Source organism: Hyperolius riggenbachi, chromosome 11 (assembly GCF_040937935.1).
Source record: "Hyperolius riggenbachi isolate aHypRig1 chromosome 11, aHypRig1.pri, whole genome shotgun sequence".
Classification (NCBI taxonomy): Eukaryota; Metazoa; Chordata; class Amphibia; order Anura; family Hyperoliidae; genus Hyperolius; species Hyperolius riggenbachi.
In genome coordinates this window covers 143,534,043-143,552,332 of record NC_090656.1, presented here as the reverse complement: position 1 = coordinate 143,552,332, position 18,290 = coordinate 143,534,043, and positions in this window count along the sequence as shown.

The window sequence follows — 18,290 nt, the reverse complement described above, 5'->3', positions numbered from 1 at the left end:
GACATGATTGCACGTATTTTCTGGGCATATCTGCCGACATGATTGCACGTATTTTCTGGGCATATCTGCCGACATGATGTGTATTTTCTTGAGAAAACCTACACAATTATGTGAATTTTCTGGGGAAAGGGTCACCAAAACTTGGGCCCACTGTCTTTGCGTTGCACTTTTCAAGGGAACCTGAGGTGAGAATAATCTTGAGGCTGCCATATTTCTCTCCTTTTAAGCAATACCAGTTGCCTGGCTGCCGTGCTGGTCCTCTGCCTCTTATTCTTTCAACCATAGACCCTGAACCAGCATGCAGCAGGTCAGGGGTTTCTGACAATATTGTCAGAACTGAGAAGATTAGCTGCATGCTTGTTGCTGGTGTAATTCAGTTTATTACTGCAGCCAAATAGATCAGCAGGGCCGCCAGGCAACTAGTATTGTTTAAAAGGAAATAAACCCTCACCCCGGGTTCGCTTTAAGTTACAGTTAGCTCCGCCCTCATCCGGTCATTGCCACGCCCAGGTTCTATCCACACCTATTTTTTGCCGCGCCGCAGGTTGTAGCCACGCCCATATTTTGCCGCTGCGCACTACGCGCGCCGCAGGTCGTAGGGGGCCCACAATTACAATTTTGCACAGGGGCCCACTGCTGGCTGTGTCCGCCACTGGTTTGTCCCACATATTGTTTACTGCAGGGACATTGTAATACATAGGTGACACCACAGGTTTGGCAGTCAATAAGCTGCCTGATGTCAAATTTTTGTCCTGTAACACTGCTGGAGAAATTTTTACTCACTTTCATGAGGGGACAGATGGAGCATCTCCCGCATTTGTAGTTGCCTTTTATTCCCACTTGGGGGTTTTCCATCAAAAAATGGCTCTTACTTAAGTTCTTTATCGTGGGTGCTTTCTAGCTGTAATGCTTGGATTTCTTGTGATACAATTCCTCAGGATTGGATCGTTTTCTAATATTGTCCAATGTTTGCCAAGTATATCGTATAGATGGGGCCAAGCAGTATTATACTGGGTGATCAAACGTGTAAGGTTTTGTTGTTGTTTAGGTTTGATAGATAATAGACTTGCTCTCGGTGTTGCCTTGGCCCGTCTGAAGGCCCTCTCCACACATTTCCTGGGGTAACCCTGATCTTTAAACCGTTTTTTCAGGTTCTTGCTCCCAGTTTCAAACGATTTGGCCGTTGAGCAGTTTCTTTTTAGTCTAATAAATTGCCCTGTTGGGATGTTATTCTTGAGATGTTTTGTATAATATGATCCATACTCCAATAGGCTATTCGTCAAAGTGGGCTTCCTGTAGATTGTGGTTTGCAGCCTGCTTTCCTGATCCTTACAGATCTTCACATCCAGGAAGTCAACCATCTCTTCCGAGATGGTATATGTGAGTTTAATGTTGAGGTTGTTTCTATTTAATTTTTCCAGGAAGATGACACAGGCACTTCTAGGTCCATGCCAAAGTATGAGCAGGTCATCGATGAAACAATACCATCCCAAAATGAAGGGGTGATACCATTCCATCGACGCCGCCCACACCACCTCTCGATCCCACCAGCCTAGAAAGAGGTTTGCCATCGATGGAGCACATTTAATCCCCATGGCGACACCCCTCATGACAAAATCCAACAATTCCAAGACAAAACCAATCCAATCCTGAGGAATTGTATCACAAGAAATCCAAGCATTACAGCTAGAAAAGCGCCCACGATAAAGAACTTAAGTAAGAGCCATTTTTTCATGGAAAACCCCCAAGTGGGAATAAAAGGCAACTACAAATGCGGGAGATGTTGCATCTGTCCCCTCATGAGTCAGTAAATATTTCTCCAGCAGTGTTACATTACAAAAATTTGACATCAGGCAGTTTATTAACTGCTAAACCTGTGGTGTCATCTATGTATTACAATGTCCCTGCAGTAAACAATATGTGGGACAATCAAATGGGTCTAACACGCACTGTCTATAAATATCCTCTTTATTAAAAAATGCATAGAGAGCAGAATTACAATGAATAATGGTTCCCCACTTCACTTACTCACTGCATACCACACCTACACACATACCCTAGAAGGGCCCTTCTAAGTAAAAAACTGACAATAAAAATAAAAATGGAGATAGAATTGGGAATACAAGGATCCTAGTAAAAAACCTGTCCCAATATTCTCATATACGGTAAAAAATGCCTTGCATCAAGGCGGTGTCCGTCCTGATGGACTACTTAAGACAGCGTCTCGTTTTTGGAAGTTTCTAGTCAAAAAATAGGACCAAGTTGCATGCCAGGAGAATCATTCACTTACAGTTCACCACAAGTGTTTCCGCATAAACCTTGTACCTCTATCGGTAATCCTGGCCTCCACCGTAGGAACTGAGCCTTCCACTGTCAGGCCGCTCACTCAATACACTCCACGCTGGACTCCGAGTGCGGCATACGTCACTTCCGTGTATAGGATACAGTGACCCGCTCGCCGCACTTCCGCTCAGCATGACAACAAAAATTTGACATCCGTGGCAGAACATGCACTAACTTTCCATGTTGGTTCCCTGAAGGGTTGGACATGCTTGGGTATAGAGAGGATTACTCAAAATGAGAGAGGGGGTGACATAACATTACGACTACTCAGGAGTGAGCTAAAATGGATTCATAAACTGAGAACTAGACAGACTCGGGGCCTTAACGAGGATGCTAGCTTTGCATGTTCTGGGTGTTTGATCCAACTACTTAAATGTCTTTTCTTTACTTCATTGACATTTGTGTTGTATGTTTTTTTGTTTTTATCTTAATGCAGACTATAGCAGAATTGTATAACATCACATACTCCATATAGATGTTGCTACCTGTGACATTGCTTGGGGGTTTGAAAGAGAAGAGAGGTACGTTTTTCACCACACATTATGGTGGATATCCTCACAAACCACATAGTGGCATCCCTTTGCATGACAGTGTGAACCACCTTATGAAATCTGGTGTTAGTTATAACATATGAGCTTCTTCTACTCCCTGAATGTTGCCGCTCTTTTGAAACCTGAGCTCTTTCTGCACCGTTTTTCCCGGTTTGCAGCTCTCTTTTCTACCTCGTACCATCAATTAGGGGGAGTAGGGTTACTGCACCCACTCCATACATTGCGGTAATTTGAGGTCCCAATTGAGGTAAAAAATTGAGGACATAAAACCTCTCTATCCCAGTTGTGCCCACCGCTATGTATCTTGCTCTCTCTGCACATATTTTTCCTTGAGATTGGGAAGGTACCCTCATTACCTTGGGAAGTTACCTTAATGAACTTCGATGTCACGTGTACGGCCGTACACGTCCTGACGGCGCTCCGTCCCAGTGTATTTGGTTCAGCTTATCCTTTGCATCATTAGCCTCCTCTAGAAGCAGCCGGCAAGCTGCGACCGCGTCAGGCGTTCCCCTCTCCCAGTATCCAGCCCACAGCACACTCTGGTAAGGTTGTCTTGTTGCACACTAATTATATTATTTCTTTACAGGCACTAAGCACCTTATGTACTATACGCTGATGTTTACATATTTTGTGATACACTGATGTTTATTGATTGACACTGTTTTGCACACAGCCCTGCGGTGGGGGGGGGGGGGGGGTGTGTGCATGTGCGTCTCCATGAGTTTTTTCCCTGGAGCTGCATATGCACACAGCCTCGCACGCGGAGCGCTTGGACATGTGGATGTTTTTTGATAGTTTTGTAATTTTTGCATATGCACTTTTTATGCACGAGATCACTTTATGAACTGCAAAGGTCCTTTTATTTTTTCACCTTTCCAAGTCATATATGAGGACAGTGACAGCACCTTTTTTGAGTTGGACTCACATACGAGTCCTTCCTTCCCCCCTTTTGCCTTTTTTTGCACTTTTTTGCACAGGAATGGAGATTTTACAGCCTACCATGTATGCTCATATATGATTGACGAATTTTGTAATTTATACTTTATGTGGCTGGATTACCAAAAACCAGTGGTTAAAACCAGGAGATTTTAACTTGTTTTAATCTGTTTTATTGGATTTGTTGAATACATATGATTTTTCATTTTTTGCACTGTGTATGAAGTATTAATTACATCATATATATTTACCTTGGCCTTGGTTGGCTTCTTTTCTTTGGTTGAATCTTCAAGTAAGAGAAGAACACACCAGCTCAGCTGCAGTGCCTGATGTGCGGTTCCTGAGCAGCAGTACAGCTACAACGTCAAGGTGATCCTCTGTTCCTCATCCTCCTACCTCACTGGTCTCTCTCACCCTCATCCTTGACTGCTCTGTCCTCCCCATCCTCCTGTTTCCCTGCTCGGTCCTTCCCATCCTCCTGTTTCACTGCTCTGACCTCCCCATCCTCCTGTTTCCCTGCTCTGTCCTTCCCATCCTCCTGTTTCCCTGCTCTGTCCTCCCCATTCTCCTGTTTCCCTGCTCTATCCTCCCCATCCTTCTGTTTCCCTGCTTTGTCCACCAAATCCTCCTGTTTCCCTGCTCTCTTCTTCAAATCCTTCTGTTTCCCTGCTTTGTCCTCTAAATCCTCCTGTTTCCCTGCTCTGTCCTCCCCATTCTCCTGTTTCCCTGCTCTGTCCTCCCCATCCTCCTGTTTCCCTGCTTTGTCCTCCAAATCCTCCTGTTTCCCTGCTCTCTCCTTCAAATCCTTCTCTTTCCCTGCTCTCTTCTCCAAATCTTCCTGTTTCCCCGCTCTGTCTTCCCCATCCTCCTGTTTCCCTGCTCTGTCCTGCTCCTCTGCCAGTTTCACTGCTGTCTCCACCTCTTCCTTCACTCTATTGCTCTCCTCATCCCCCATTTTCACTGCTCTGTCCTCCCCATCCCCCAACTTCACTGCTCTGCCCTGCTCATCCCCCAAATTCACTGCTCTGTCAACCTCATCCCATAACTTCACTGCTCTGTTCTTCTCAGCCCTAACGTCACTGCTTTGTCCTCCTCATCCCCCAACTGCACTGGTCTATTCTCATTCCCCAACTTCACTGCTCTGTCCTCCCCATCCCCCCACGTCGCAGCTCTCTCATCCCCATCCCCCAACTTCACTGGTCTTTCCTTCTCATCCCCAACTTCACTGCTCTGTCCTCCTCATCCCCCATCTTCACTGCTCTTTACGCCTCATCCTTCACTGCTCTGTCCTCTATGATCTTACAGTCTTATCTCTGCCTAATATCACTGACCTCCAGCATCTTACACCCTAATCCTTAAAAAATATTCTGAACTCTGCCTGTATCATGTCACTAACTGCCCTTAGAATCTTACGCTCTAATCACTGGTTAATTTCATAATTAGTGACATGACGCAGGAATTAGAGTGTAAAAACCTAAGTTAGTGACGACGTAGGGATTAGAGTTTAGAATATTTTTACTTGGAGGTGTGGTCTGTGTTAAGGGGCGGGGTTTAGGGCACCAGAACACCTGTGCCTACAAGTTCCTGAGTGGTAAATCCGGCCCTGGCTATGCTAGTGTATTGGAAAACGTATTTTGCTTTTCCAGGATCCCACTTCCTTAAACTAAACTAGAGACCTCGGAAAGTAAAGATTTGACACTTACCCGGAGCATCCTCCCACCCCATAAACACGTCTGAGTCCCGCACTGTCCTCCCGCAGATGCCGTTCAGCCTCGATCAGCCCCAGTAACTGGCTCAGTCGCATCAGTCCGGGTCTACTGTGCATGTGTGGGAGGTCCGTGCATGCGCAGAAGACCCACACTGGATCCAACTGAGACAGTTACCAAGGCTGATCATGACTGAACGGCAGACCGCGGGAGGACTGAGTGGGACGGGAGGAAGCCCAGGGTAAGTATCAAATCTTTGGTGGTGAGACTGGAATGGTTTGGGGATGCAGTGAATGGGGGTTAGTGTAGCTGGTGTGGGTTGCTTTAGCTGGGCAGTGTGGATTAGGAGATAGAGACATCTTGGGGACAGGAAGGGTGACGCTCCACAAGATGCCCTGCACCATTGATGCACCAGGTTTAGTATATTTTATTTTCCTCTGCTTTTTGTCCTCTTAACTTAGGTGCATCTTATGGTCAGGAGTGTCTGATACTGGGAATACACCATACAATTTTCTGTTAGATTTATCTGCCAGATAGATACATTTCCAACATGTTGAACTTTATCTATCTTACCATCTATCTGCCGAGCAATTAGGCATTGTTCTACTCAGCAGAAGATAAACAGAAGACAATGCACCAGAGATAATGACCATTTTCTACAGAAAATAATCTAATTATGCATTCTAATGCTGGGCATACACGGGCATACATTTCCTTATCAATCGAGCCGCTGATGGGCTCGATGGATAATATCCGACAGGTCCGATGACCTGCCGGATAGATTCCCCACTCGATCCCCGCTGGCGGACAATAGCGGGGAATTGAGCGGCCGATAAGGAGCGCCGGCAGGGACAAGCGGGAATCGATTTGCGCGGACAAGCAGGGATGCGCCGGCATCAAGCCAGCGGCTCGATCCGGCGCATAATTGCATCCAGAAATGTGCCGTGTATGCCCGGTGTTACAGAAGAATCGAACAGAAAATTGTATGGTGTATTCCCAGCATTATGCTGAGCATACACGGCACTTTCTTTCCTTATCAATCGAGCCGCTGATGGGCTCGATTGATAATATCCGACGGGTCCGATGACCTGCCAGATTCCCTGCGCGATCCCGACGAGCGGGAATCAATCGACGCGCAGATGAGCGGGGATGCACCGGCATCGAGCCAGCGGCTCGATCCGGCGCATAATTGCATCCAGAAACGTGCTGTGTATGCCCGGCATTATAGTACGAAAACACAGTAATTATTTTAGAGAAGATTCAGTTTAACAAGTTTATTTTAGATGGGGAAAAACTGTTGGGAAATAATGGCAGCATACTGTGGGAATCAGCCCCGCCCTCTCACCTTAGGAGCTGTAACTATAAATCTTTTCACCGTCTTCTTGTCAGGTGCTTTTTTTCATTTGTCCTACCTAAATACATTATACTTCTAAACTTACTTTTTATAACCATTTTTTCTCTTACTTGACTACATCAGGTGGCCACCCCATAGATACCGCTAAACATGTGTAATTGGTGGAGGCCCCTTCCTGCTGTCCTTAGGGGGTAACATTCTTTGTTCTTAGACATCAGTGCAAGTTTCTGGCAGGGTTCGCACTGAGAACACCACATTTTTTCAGTGTAAACACTGGCTGGTTGCCAGGAGCCAAGATGGAGGATGTGGCTTCCCCTCCTCCCTTTACAGGAAACTTATGTTCCATGTGGGGTTCAAACCTCTGGGGCTGTGCAGTCGTACATGTGACTTTGCATCAGGGGCGTCGCTAGCCCTATTTTGGGGGGGCACGTGCCCCCAATCTGTCCAGGGGTGCCACGGATCTCTTCCCCAGGGGTGCCCGGCACTGCCCACTGTCCCCTCCTGGCCGCTGCTGCCCCCCCCCCCCGCCGCCGCTGCCCCCCTGGCTGACCCCGCGGCCAGAGCTCAGACCTCGATCAGCGGGCGACCAGACGCAGCGGGCGCTAGGACCTAGCGTACACCGCTGATATGCGGAAGTGACATCACTTCCGCATATACAGCGTGGTGCGTCCAGCGCCCGCTGTATCTGGTCGGGTCGCCCGCGGCGCTGATTGAGGTCTGCTGGCTGCGCCTGTCATTCACTAACAGGGGTCCCTGTCACTCACTAGCTATCGGGGGTCCCTGTCACTCACTAGCTAACGGGGGTCCCTGTCACTCACTAACGGGGGTCCCTGTCAATCACTAACTGGGGTCCCTGTCACTATCTAACGGGGGTCCCTGTCACTATCTATCGTGGGTCCCTGTCACTCACTAGCTAACGGGGGTCGCTGTCACTCACTAGCTAACGGGGGTCCCTGTTACTCACTTACGGGGGTCCCTGTCACTCACTAACGGGGGTTCCTGTCACTCACTATCTATCGGGGGTCCCTGTCACTCACTATCTATCGGGAGTCCCTGTCACTCACTATATATCGGGGGTCCCTGTCACTCACTATCAGGGGTCCCTGTCACTAACTGGGGTCCCTGTCACTCACTAACTGGGGTCCCTGTCACTCACTAACGGGGGTCCCTGTCACTCACTAACGGGGGTCCCTGTCACTCACTATCTATCGGGGGTCCCTGTCACTCAATATCTATCGGGAGTCCCTGTCACTCACTATCGGGGGTCCCTGTCACTCACTAACTGGGGTCCCTGTCACTATCTAACTGGGGTCCCTGTCACTATCTAACTGGGGTCCCTGTCCCTATCGGGGTCCCTGTCACTATCGGGGGTCCCTGTCACTCACTATCGGGGGTCCCTGTCACTCACTACCTAACTGGAGGCGCCTGTCACTCACTAGCTAACCTGGGGGTCCCTGTCACTCACTACCTAACTTGGGGGGCTACCATATTAAGGGGGCATTCTGCCTATTTATGTGAAATGCTGTCTATTTATGTGCCTCATGACTGCTGAATTTGTCTTGTTGGGGGCCTTATGATTTGTTGGGGGCCTCAAGATTGCTGAATTTGTCTTGTTGGGGGCCTCATGATTTGTTGGAGGCCTCATGATTGCTGAATTTGTCTTGTTGGGGCCTCATGATTTGTTGGGGGCCTCATGATTGCTGAATTTGTCATGTTGGGGGCCTCAGGATTGCTGAATTTGTCATGTTGGGGGCCTCACGTTTGCTGAATTTGTCATGTCAGGGGCGTCACGATTGCTGAATTTGTCACGTCGGGGGCGTCACGATTGCTGAATTTGTCTTGTTGGGGGTCACATGATTGCTAACTGCGAGCCTATGGGAAAAGCTGAATCCTTATCATATGAGACAATAGCATTAAACCTACTTTTTTAGCTTTTTAAAACAGAAAATAAAATTGGGAGGTTCTAAAAAATTGAATACATTTTTCAGGAGTAGGATGGATGAAATTGTTTATCTTCACAGTTTATTTTCAACTAGGATTTTCCATAATGTTCATGTATGAGTTAAAACTTTTGTACAGTATTTCGTTTAAATTGCTGTTGCCACTTTGCGATAGATAAGTGACTTTTGGGTTGCAGTTTGGGCACTCGGCCTCCAAAAGGTTCGCCACCACTGTCCTAATCTAATGTCCCACCATTGCTAGGTTCATGTAAATTTGTCTCCACCCGTTACCACACCTACATTCTGGTCCATGGCCCATTATTCGGTGCGGCGCGATAAGCGCGCGCCGCACAACGTGATCCTCATATTTTGGCACGCTGGCTGCAGTGTGCTGAATTCTGCTGCCTACAGTATGTACAGTATACGCTGTTCTCTAGTGCCTGCACTGTGTGCTGATCTACCTCCAGTGTGTACAGTGTAAGGTGTTACTCTGTGCCTTTACTGATTGTAAACCAGCTGTATTGTATGCTGATCCCTGCTACTCTCAGTATGTACAGTATTAGCTGTAAAGCCAGGTACACGCATACAATTTTGATTAGCCAATTTTAGCTCTGTTCATAAAATTCATTGTCTGTTGGCCCACTTACTGCACGGGGGTGGTAAAATTGGTGGTCAGTGATTGACCAATCAAAATTGTATGTGCGTATACATCTTTGATCTATGCCTATACTGATTGTAAATTATCTAAATAAAGGACAGGGGGCTCCATCCAATATTTCGATGGGCAGGCCCGTTATCTGTAGCTTACACCGCTGCTGAGTTCATGTACATTTGGCCCTACCCATGGTCACGCCCACTCACCGCATGGCCACGCCCATTTTTTTTTGCCGCGGCGCGCTGTGCGCGCCCCATATACCTCCCCACCTGTTGCCCCCGATCTCCAAGGACCCTAGAAACGCCCCTGCTTTGCATCATCATTTGCATCATAGAATGCCACCTCTCCTTATTCCCAGTTTAACCACTTAAGCCCAACTGGACGAGATTTCTCGTCCAGTTGGGCTGCGCGCACTCCCGCGGGTCGCGCGCACGCCCGCGGGCCCCCCCGTGTGCGCCCCCGCTGCTGGCCGCTAGCCCACCGATCAGTGAAAGGGATTATAAATCCCTTTCGCTGATCGGACCCCCCCGGAGAAAAGCCGACAGCGTCTCTTCAGACGCTGCGGCTTTTCTGAGCTCTGGTCTCCTTTCTTCTGCCTGGGAGCGAGATCGATCGCTCCCAGGACTTTTTGATTCTGGCCATCTTGTGGCCAAATAGCAAATTACACCTTAAAAAAAAAAGTTTTAAGAATAAACCTATAAATATATTAAAAAAAACCCTGTTTACCTCCCACACCAAAAAATACCCACATACAAGTTTAAATTAAAAAAAAAAAAAAATTACAATAATAAAAAAAAAAACAAAAAAACAAATAGTTACATAAGGGTCTGAACTTTTTAAATATTCATGTCAAAGGAGTATATCAATATGATTTAATAAATTATGGGCTTCTAAACAGTGATGGACGCAAAACGGAAAAAATGCACCTTTATTTCCAAATAAAATATTGTCGCCATACATTGTGATAGGGACATAATTTTAACGGTGAAATACCCGGGGCATATGGGCAAATACAATACGTGAGTTTTAATTATGGAGGCATGTATTATTTTAAAACTATAATGGCTGAAAACTGAGAAATAATGAATTTTTCCATTTTTTTCTTATTCTTCCTGTTAAAATGCATTTACAGTAAAGTGGCTCTTAGCAAAATATACCACCCACAGAAAGCCTAATTGGTGGCGGAAAAAACAAGATATAGATCAATTAATTGTGATGAGTAGTGATAAAGTTATTGGCAAATGAATGGGGGGGTTAAAGTTGCTCGGATGTAAAAAATTTCAACCCTTCGGGCTTAAGTGGTTAAGAGTTTGGATTTCTGTGCAAAATCATCAATGGAATCATTCTGCACGTTTATTTGATTTACAGGCTTGCCATTGGGTTATCTTGTTATATATGTTGGGTCCATAAGGAAGAATATTCCAGCTTTCAAGATTTGTGTCTGTTTTAACATTTTTGTGTAATAAATGTATCATTTATACTTTTCTGTATGGTCTCCTGCATAAGTCCATTTGATCCTTTTTTTTCATACCAGAGATGGTCAATGAAAGGCAAATAATTCTGCCTGGATGTCGGTGGAATAAAGTTCCATTGCTTTAAAGTAAACTGGAGGTGAAAATAAACTGATTACATTAGTTTATTTTCATCAGCTAAAAATCATCTGCTAAAAATTACTTTTAGATATCCCATGGTTTTATTTTATATTTAAACATTAACACAGTAGATTAAACGTTTTGTTTTGTCTCTGCACAGTGGCAGCCTATTAAGTGTCCCTAAACAAAAATACATGAACTAATGACCTTTTCCTATCGCCCCCTGCTCTCAGAAGTTGTATTTTGCCAGGAAAAATTTTATGGCTGTAATTTCCTTATCAGTGATGTTCACTATATTCCTGACAAGACAGAAGTTGTCACTTCCATGCCTAACAATTAACTCTTTCAGGCAGCAAAACATGTAACACAGCCTGGTTAATAATGTTTTGCACTGTACAGACATGTTTATCATGTCACACATTGTCTCAGGTACAGTTTAAAGAGAAACGTAACCAAGGATTGAACTTAATCTCATTCAGTAGCTGATACCCCCTTTCCCATGAGAATTTTTTTTTTGCTTTTCTCAGACAGATTATCAGGGGGCTCTGTATGGCTGATATTGTGGTGAAACCCCTCCCAGTGTGATGTCAGCACCAGGGTTTCCAACTGGCAAAAAAGCAGCATCTCCTTCCACAGACATTACCTGCCAGCAGATGTCGCCATGTGATAAATGTTAAAATGTAAATCAGAGAGAGGAAATATTTTACAATGGGCAAACATGGACTAAATCCTTTATTAATAATTATTGTAAAAATGTAAGTTCTTTTTTTTCAATATGTTATTGTCAGTGGAGTGCCTCTTTAAAGGAGAATGCACGGTAATGATTGTGGTGCAAGCATTCATAATGGACTGTATGCATTGAATTGTGCGTGGTTCACACGATCCATAGATACTGCACTGAATGCAAATAAAGAGAGAAGATGGCCATGCTGCTGCAGGCGCCATTCCCATCGGACCTGATGTGGAACAATGACAGTATTGAGTGTCCAACACATTATTAGCATATCATGCATATACATTAAAATAACAATTGCTAGGAAAACCGGGTAGACACTTCAGAGAGAAATCATACACATATGTTCCATATGTAAAGAAAAAGCAGAATCACGTGAATAGATCCGTGGACTGAGATCACAGAAAGTTGAACAGACACCATATATTCGTATCACCCAAGCTATATAAACAGCTTGCACAAAACTTACCTCCACTGCCTTGAATCCATATCTACGTTCGGTCTTCAGAGACTGGTCAAAAAGGAGGTGAGAACAGTTAGACTTGTGTCTGGTCTCCATAGAGACCACAAATACTAAAGCAGAAGTGGATCTAAAGGAGGAGAAGGGCAGCAATAGGGAGATAAAGTCTTGTTTGGTCTCCATAAAGTTAATATTTTGGACACCCTGTTCTCCATCCGGTTCGATGGGTACGGCACCTGCAGCAGATTGGCCATCTCTCTACCCTTATTTGCACTGTGCATGGTTTATACCTCATTATTTCAATGAGCTTTTAGATCAGTGGTGGCAAACCTTTGAGATCGAGTGCCCAAACTTCAACTCAAAAGTCTCTGGTCTCTCGTAAAGTGCCAACACGCCAATTTGAACAAACTGCCCCCCCCCCCCACAGAACATAAGAGATGACATACCAGGCCCTCGAACCTACAGTGACCAGATTTTTCTGGGTTCAACCTTGAATGGGGGGGGGGGGGGGGTTGCCACTGGGCATGGCCATGACATTGTGTGGGCGGAGCTAATGTAATGATGTAACAGCAAGGCGTAAGAAAGCAGTGTTTCCACCATGATGTGGTGAAACGAGGATTCGCATCATGGGTGTGCAGAGACTGTGTGATGCTATTTATTAGTATACCTACCATAACCCCAAAGCAGCAAATATAGCCAACCATTAACCTCCTTGGCGGTAACCCCGAACGTAATTCGGGGTAAGCCGCGCAGGAGGTTTTCTCCGGCTCTGCTGGGCCGATTTGTTTAATTTTTTTTTTGCTGGACGCAGCTAGCACTTTGCTAGCTGCGTCAGCACACCGATCGCCACCGCCCCGCACTCAATCACCAATATCCGTCGCGCCGCGCGCCCCCCCCCCCCCCAGACCCCGTGCGCTGCCTGGCCAATCAGTGCCAGGCAGCGCTGAGGGGTGGTTCGGGACTCCCAATGACGTCCCGACGTCGATGACGTCATCCCGCCCCGTCACCATGGTGACGGGGGAAGCCCTCCAGGAAATCCCGTTCTTTGAACGGGATTTCCTGATCGAAGCGAGCGGGGGGATGCCGCTGAGCAGCGGCTATCATGTAGCAAGCCCTGGGCTCGCTACATGATATAAGAATTTATTTTTTTTTAAAAAACTGCTGCGCTCCCTCCTGGCAGAATTTTTTATACCGCCAGGGGGGTTAAATAATAAATGCAGCAACAGTTAGCCCAGACACGAGAAAATAACACGATGTGGGCAACATTTCACCAGAAAATAACACAATGTGGGCAACATTTCACCAGAAAATAACACAATGTGGGCAACATTTCACCAGAAAATAAGAGCAGTGGGCAACATTTCACCTGCAAAAAAAAAAAAAAAAGGAATTTACTCACCTGACAGAAATCTCCTCTCCCGGCCGGCCTCTGGCGCGCAGCTCCCCGGACGATCCTCCTGCATATCTCCCGTGCTGAATGCAATAGCAGGGCTACGGGAAGATGGTGCCCGAAGCCCTGTACTGGAGACACAGTCTCCAGTACAGGGCTTCGGACGCCATCTTCTCGTACCCCTGCTCTGCCTGCCGGAAGACTATGCAGGCTGGAGCGGGGCTGCGGCTGTGAACCGGCGCGGTGTACGGGACATAGCGCAGCAGCAATGGCGTGCCAGCAGATTCGGCTGCACGTGCCGGGTCTGGCATGCGTGCCATAGGTTCGCCATCGCTGTTTTAGATGCATGCTAACCTGGCTTAAAAAAGTGGTTAGTCTTGAAACGACGGGCTGTTGTGTCTACATGCTCTTTATGTAACTGTCTGCAATGGATGTGATTTTAAGAGTTATACATAAACAAACAGTGCTTTTAATTGGTGCAGACCCTTCCAGCTATATACCAATACCTTAGTATATTAGAACACTGAAGCCAGCGGAGTGCCGTTCCCTCTCTGTGATTGGAAAATTGTTGTACATTGGATCAGGCACCATGATGGAGAATACTGATGCAGTGACTACAAGTACTTTCTCCTACAATGAAGAACAAGCTACTTCTGTATTGGAATTAGCTGAAAGGGGTGCTGAGTTCCTGTAGAAGCCTAAACCAATTAAAAGAAATATGGAACAGATTCCGAAGCGTCATAATTAAGTTGATTTGTATGTGAAAACACTTGCAGAGTGTTACACAGAGCCATCAGAATACTAAAGAGTGTGAGAGCCCAAGTGCCTCCACTTATGTTCCCTCAGTATGATTTATGCACGGTCTGGGACAAAATTTGGAACAAAGTGACCTTTGATGCAATGCTGCATACTATTGCTATTACATAGTTATTTGGGTTGAAAAAAAAAAAAAAAGACATCCATCTAGTTAACCAGAAGATAAAGTACACCAGCCTGCTCCCTCGCATATCCCTTTTGATCCAGAGGAAGGCGAAAAACCCTTACAAGGCATGGTCCACTTAGCCCCAAAAGGGAAAAAATTCCTTCCCGACTCCAGATGGCAATCAGATAAAATCCCTGGATCAACACCACTGGGCATTACCAAGTAATTATAGCCATGGATGTCTTTCAATGCAAGGAAAGCATCTAAGCCCCCTTTAAAGTGAACCGAGCACCTTTTTAGCACTCAGGACATTTCTATAGCACATGAAAAATGCATGCCAACAATCTGTTTCATTATTAAAATAAACTTTCATTTTACCTTATATTTTACAATCAAAGTAGTTTAAATAGCCTGTTTCAGCAGCCTGACCGTCCACAGAAATCTCAGGAAGCTAATTATTTTATTGAGCTAATTACCCAGAAGAAAACAATCTCTTTTCAACAACAAAGGGTGTGGGTAATTAGGACTGTTTCTTCAAAAACATTGTGTATGTCAAACAGTCCTAATAACCCACCCCTTTGTTGTTGAAAAGAGATTTTTTTCTTCTGGATAATTAGCTCAATAAAACAATTAGCTTCCTAAGATTTCTGCAGACGGCCAGGCTGCTGAAACAGGCTATGAAAACTGCTTTGATTGTAAAATACAAGGTAAAATAAAAGTTTATCTTAATAATGAAATGGATTGTTGGCATGCATTTTTTCAAGTGCTATAGAAATGTCCTGAGTGCTAAAAAGGTGCTCGGTTCACTTTAAATGCAGATATTTAATTTGCCATAACTACTTCCGTGTGTATGTGACGTTCCAACGATTTAATGTTTGCCGGAAAAGTTGTTCAGACGTCTGATCCAAACGATAGTCTGTGAAAAAAAAAAAATTAAACGTGTGTATGCACCTTAAGCCCCCTTTAACCACTTGCCGACCGCACGCTTATACCGTGCGTCGGCAAAGTGGCAGCTGCAGGACCAGCGACGCAGTACTGCGTCGCCAGCTGCAGGCTGATTAATCAGGAAGCAGCCGCTCGTGCGAGCGGCTGCTTCCTGTCAATTCACGGCGGGGGGCTCCGTGAATAGCCTGCGGGCCGCCGATGGCGGCTCGCAGGCTAAATGTAAACACAAGCGGAAATAATCCGCTTTGTTTACATTTGTACGCAGCAGCGCCGTAAGGCAGATCGGCGATCCCCGGCCAATCAGCGGCCGGGGATCGCCGCCATGTGACAGGGGACGTCCTGTCACTGGCTGCACAGGACGGATAGCGTCCTGTGCAGCCCAGATCTCCCGGGGGAGCAGGTAGGAGAGGGAGGGGGGAGAATGTCGCCGCGGAGGGGGGCTTTGAGGTGCCCCCCCCGCAACATGCCTGCAGGTAGGAGCGATCAGACCCCCCCTGCACATCATCCCCATAGGGGGAAAAAAAGGGGGGCGATCTGATCGCTCTGTGTGGCCGCGGATCTGTGCTGGGGGCTGCAGAGCCCACCCAGCACAGATCCAAACAAACAGCGCTGGTCTTTAAGGGGGGGTAAAGGGTGGGTCCTCAAGTGGTTAAATGCAGATATAGAATTGTCCATAACTAGTTCCTGTTGCAATGCATTCCACATCTTAATCACTTTTACTGTAAAGGACCCTTTACTAAATAAATGGCTAAAACATTTTTCCTCCATGCGCAGATCATGTCCTCTAACCCTTTGTGAAAGCCTAAGGACAAAAAGCTCATCCGCCAAGCTTTTATATTGCCCTGTTTTATTTATATTTGTTAACCACTTGACGACCAGGGGATTTCTGTCTGATCTGTGCTGCGTGGGCTCTCCAGCCCGCAGCACAGATCAGGATTACGCCAGGGCGATCAGACTTACCCCCTTTTTTCCCCCACTAGTGGGATGTCCTGCTGGGGGGGTCTGATCGCCGCCGGCTTGCGGTGCTTTGCGGGGGGGGGGGCTCTTCAAAGCCCCCCTCCGCAGCGTTTTCGGCGGTCCCTCCCTCTCCCTTCCCCTCTGAGCGGCGCAGGACGGATATCTGTCCTGCGCATTGTAAGATAGACTTCAGCCTATCATATGCCAGCGATCCCCGGCCAATCAGAAGCCAGGGATCGCCGATCTGCCTTACGCCGCTGCTGCGACGTATGATGTAAACAGCGGGGATTTCTTCCCCGCGTGTTTACATTTTGCCGGCGAGCCGCGATCGTTGGCTCTCCGACTGTTCACGGAGACACCCTCCATGAACAGACATGGAAAGGCCTCTCGAACGAGTGGCCGTTTCCATGGAAACCCGCAGACGACCAGTTTACGCCAATCGTCGTGAGCTGGTCGTCAAGAGGTTAATTAGATTTCTTCTAAAGAGTCTTTTCTCCAGACTAAATAAACTCAGTTTATCTAACCTTTCTTGGTAAGTGAGACCTTCCATCCCTCGTATCAATTTTGTTGCTCGCCTCTGCACCTGCTCTAAAACCGCAATATCTTTCCTGTAATGTGGTCCAGATGTGGCCTTGCTAGAGAGTTAAACAGAGGCAATGTTATACTACCATCTAGTTTTTATTTCCCTTTAAATGCATCCCAAAATTGTATTAGCTTTAGCTGCAGCGGTTTGGCATTGAATACAAATATTTAACGTGTTGTCGACGAGTACTCCTAAGTCCTTCTCCAAGTTTGATATCCCCAACTGTATCCCATTTATTTTGTATGGTGCTAGACCATTGGTACGACCAAAATGCATGACTTTACATTTTTCAACATTTAATTTAATCTGCCATTTATGTGCCCATATAGCCATCCTATCCAGATCCTCCTGCAATATGTCCCTATCTTCCTGAGAGTTGATGATTCTGCACAATTTTGTATAATCTGCAAAAATAGCAACGTTGCTTTGTACTGCATCTATTAGATCATTAATAAATAAATTGAAGAGCACTGGACCCAGTACTGACCCCTGTGGGACCCCACTGCTAACAGTCACCCATTTTGCGCTTTGAGTCCTATGGGAGAAAAGCGCTATAGAAATGTTATTGTATTGTATTGTATTTTGAAAAGCTGAGCATGTTAATCAAACAGGACCTGTCTTTAGTAAACCCATGCTGATGCTGAGAAATAAGATTTTCTACTACCGTGTTTCCCCAAAAATAAGACAGTGCTCCAAGAAGTGTGCTAGGGCTTATTTTCAGAGGATGTCTTATATGACCCATGCTGGCCGCCTCTGCTTGCTGCTCATTGTAATGTCAAAGCGGCGATCAGGCATCTGTCATGTCATCCCTGCACACAGTTGATAAACCTGCTGTGTGCAAAGATGACATGACAAGTGCCTGATCGGCACTGCACGAGGTTTTCCCACGCTGGCCACCTGTGTGGACACTCTGTCCAGCCTCCTAGCCTGTCTCCCTGCATTAAGTGTTGCCCCCCTTCTGACATGTGGCAGCTCTGTCCCAACTCCTAGCCTGTGTCTCGCTACCCTGTTTTAAGTGCCCCCTGTGTGGCCGCTCTGTCCCGCCCCGTCTGTGTCCCCCGCTCTCCATGCATGTTACATGTAACAGCAGCCAGCGTGTTTTACTGTGTCTATGCTGCCCGGAGATTGCCAACGTCCTCGCTTCTCCCTCTAGTAGCCGGCGCTTTTGTAGATAACATCATCTACACAAGCGCCAGTTACTAGAGGGAGAAGCGAGGATGTCG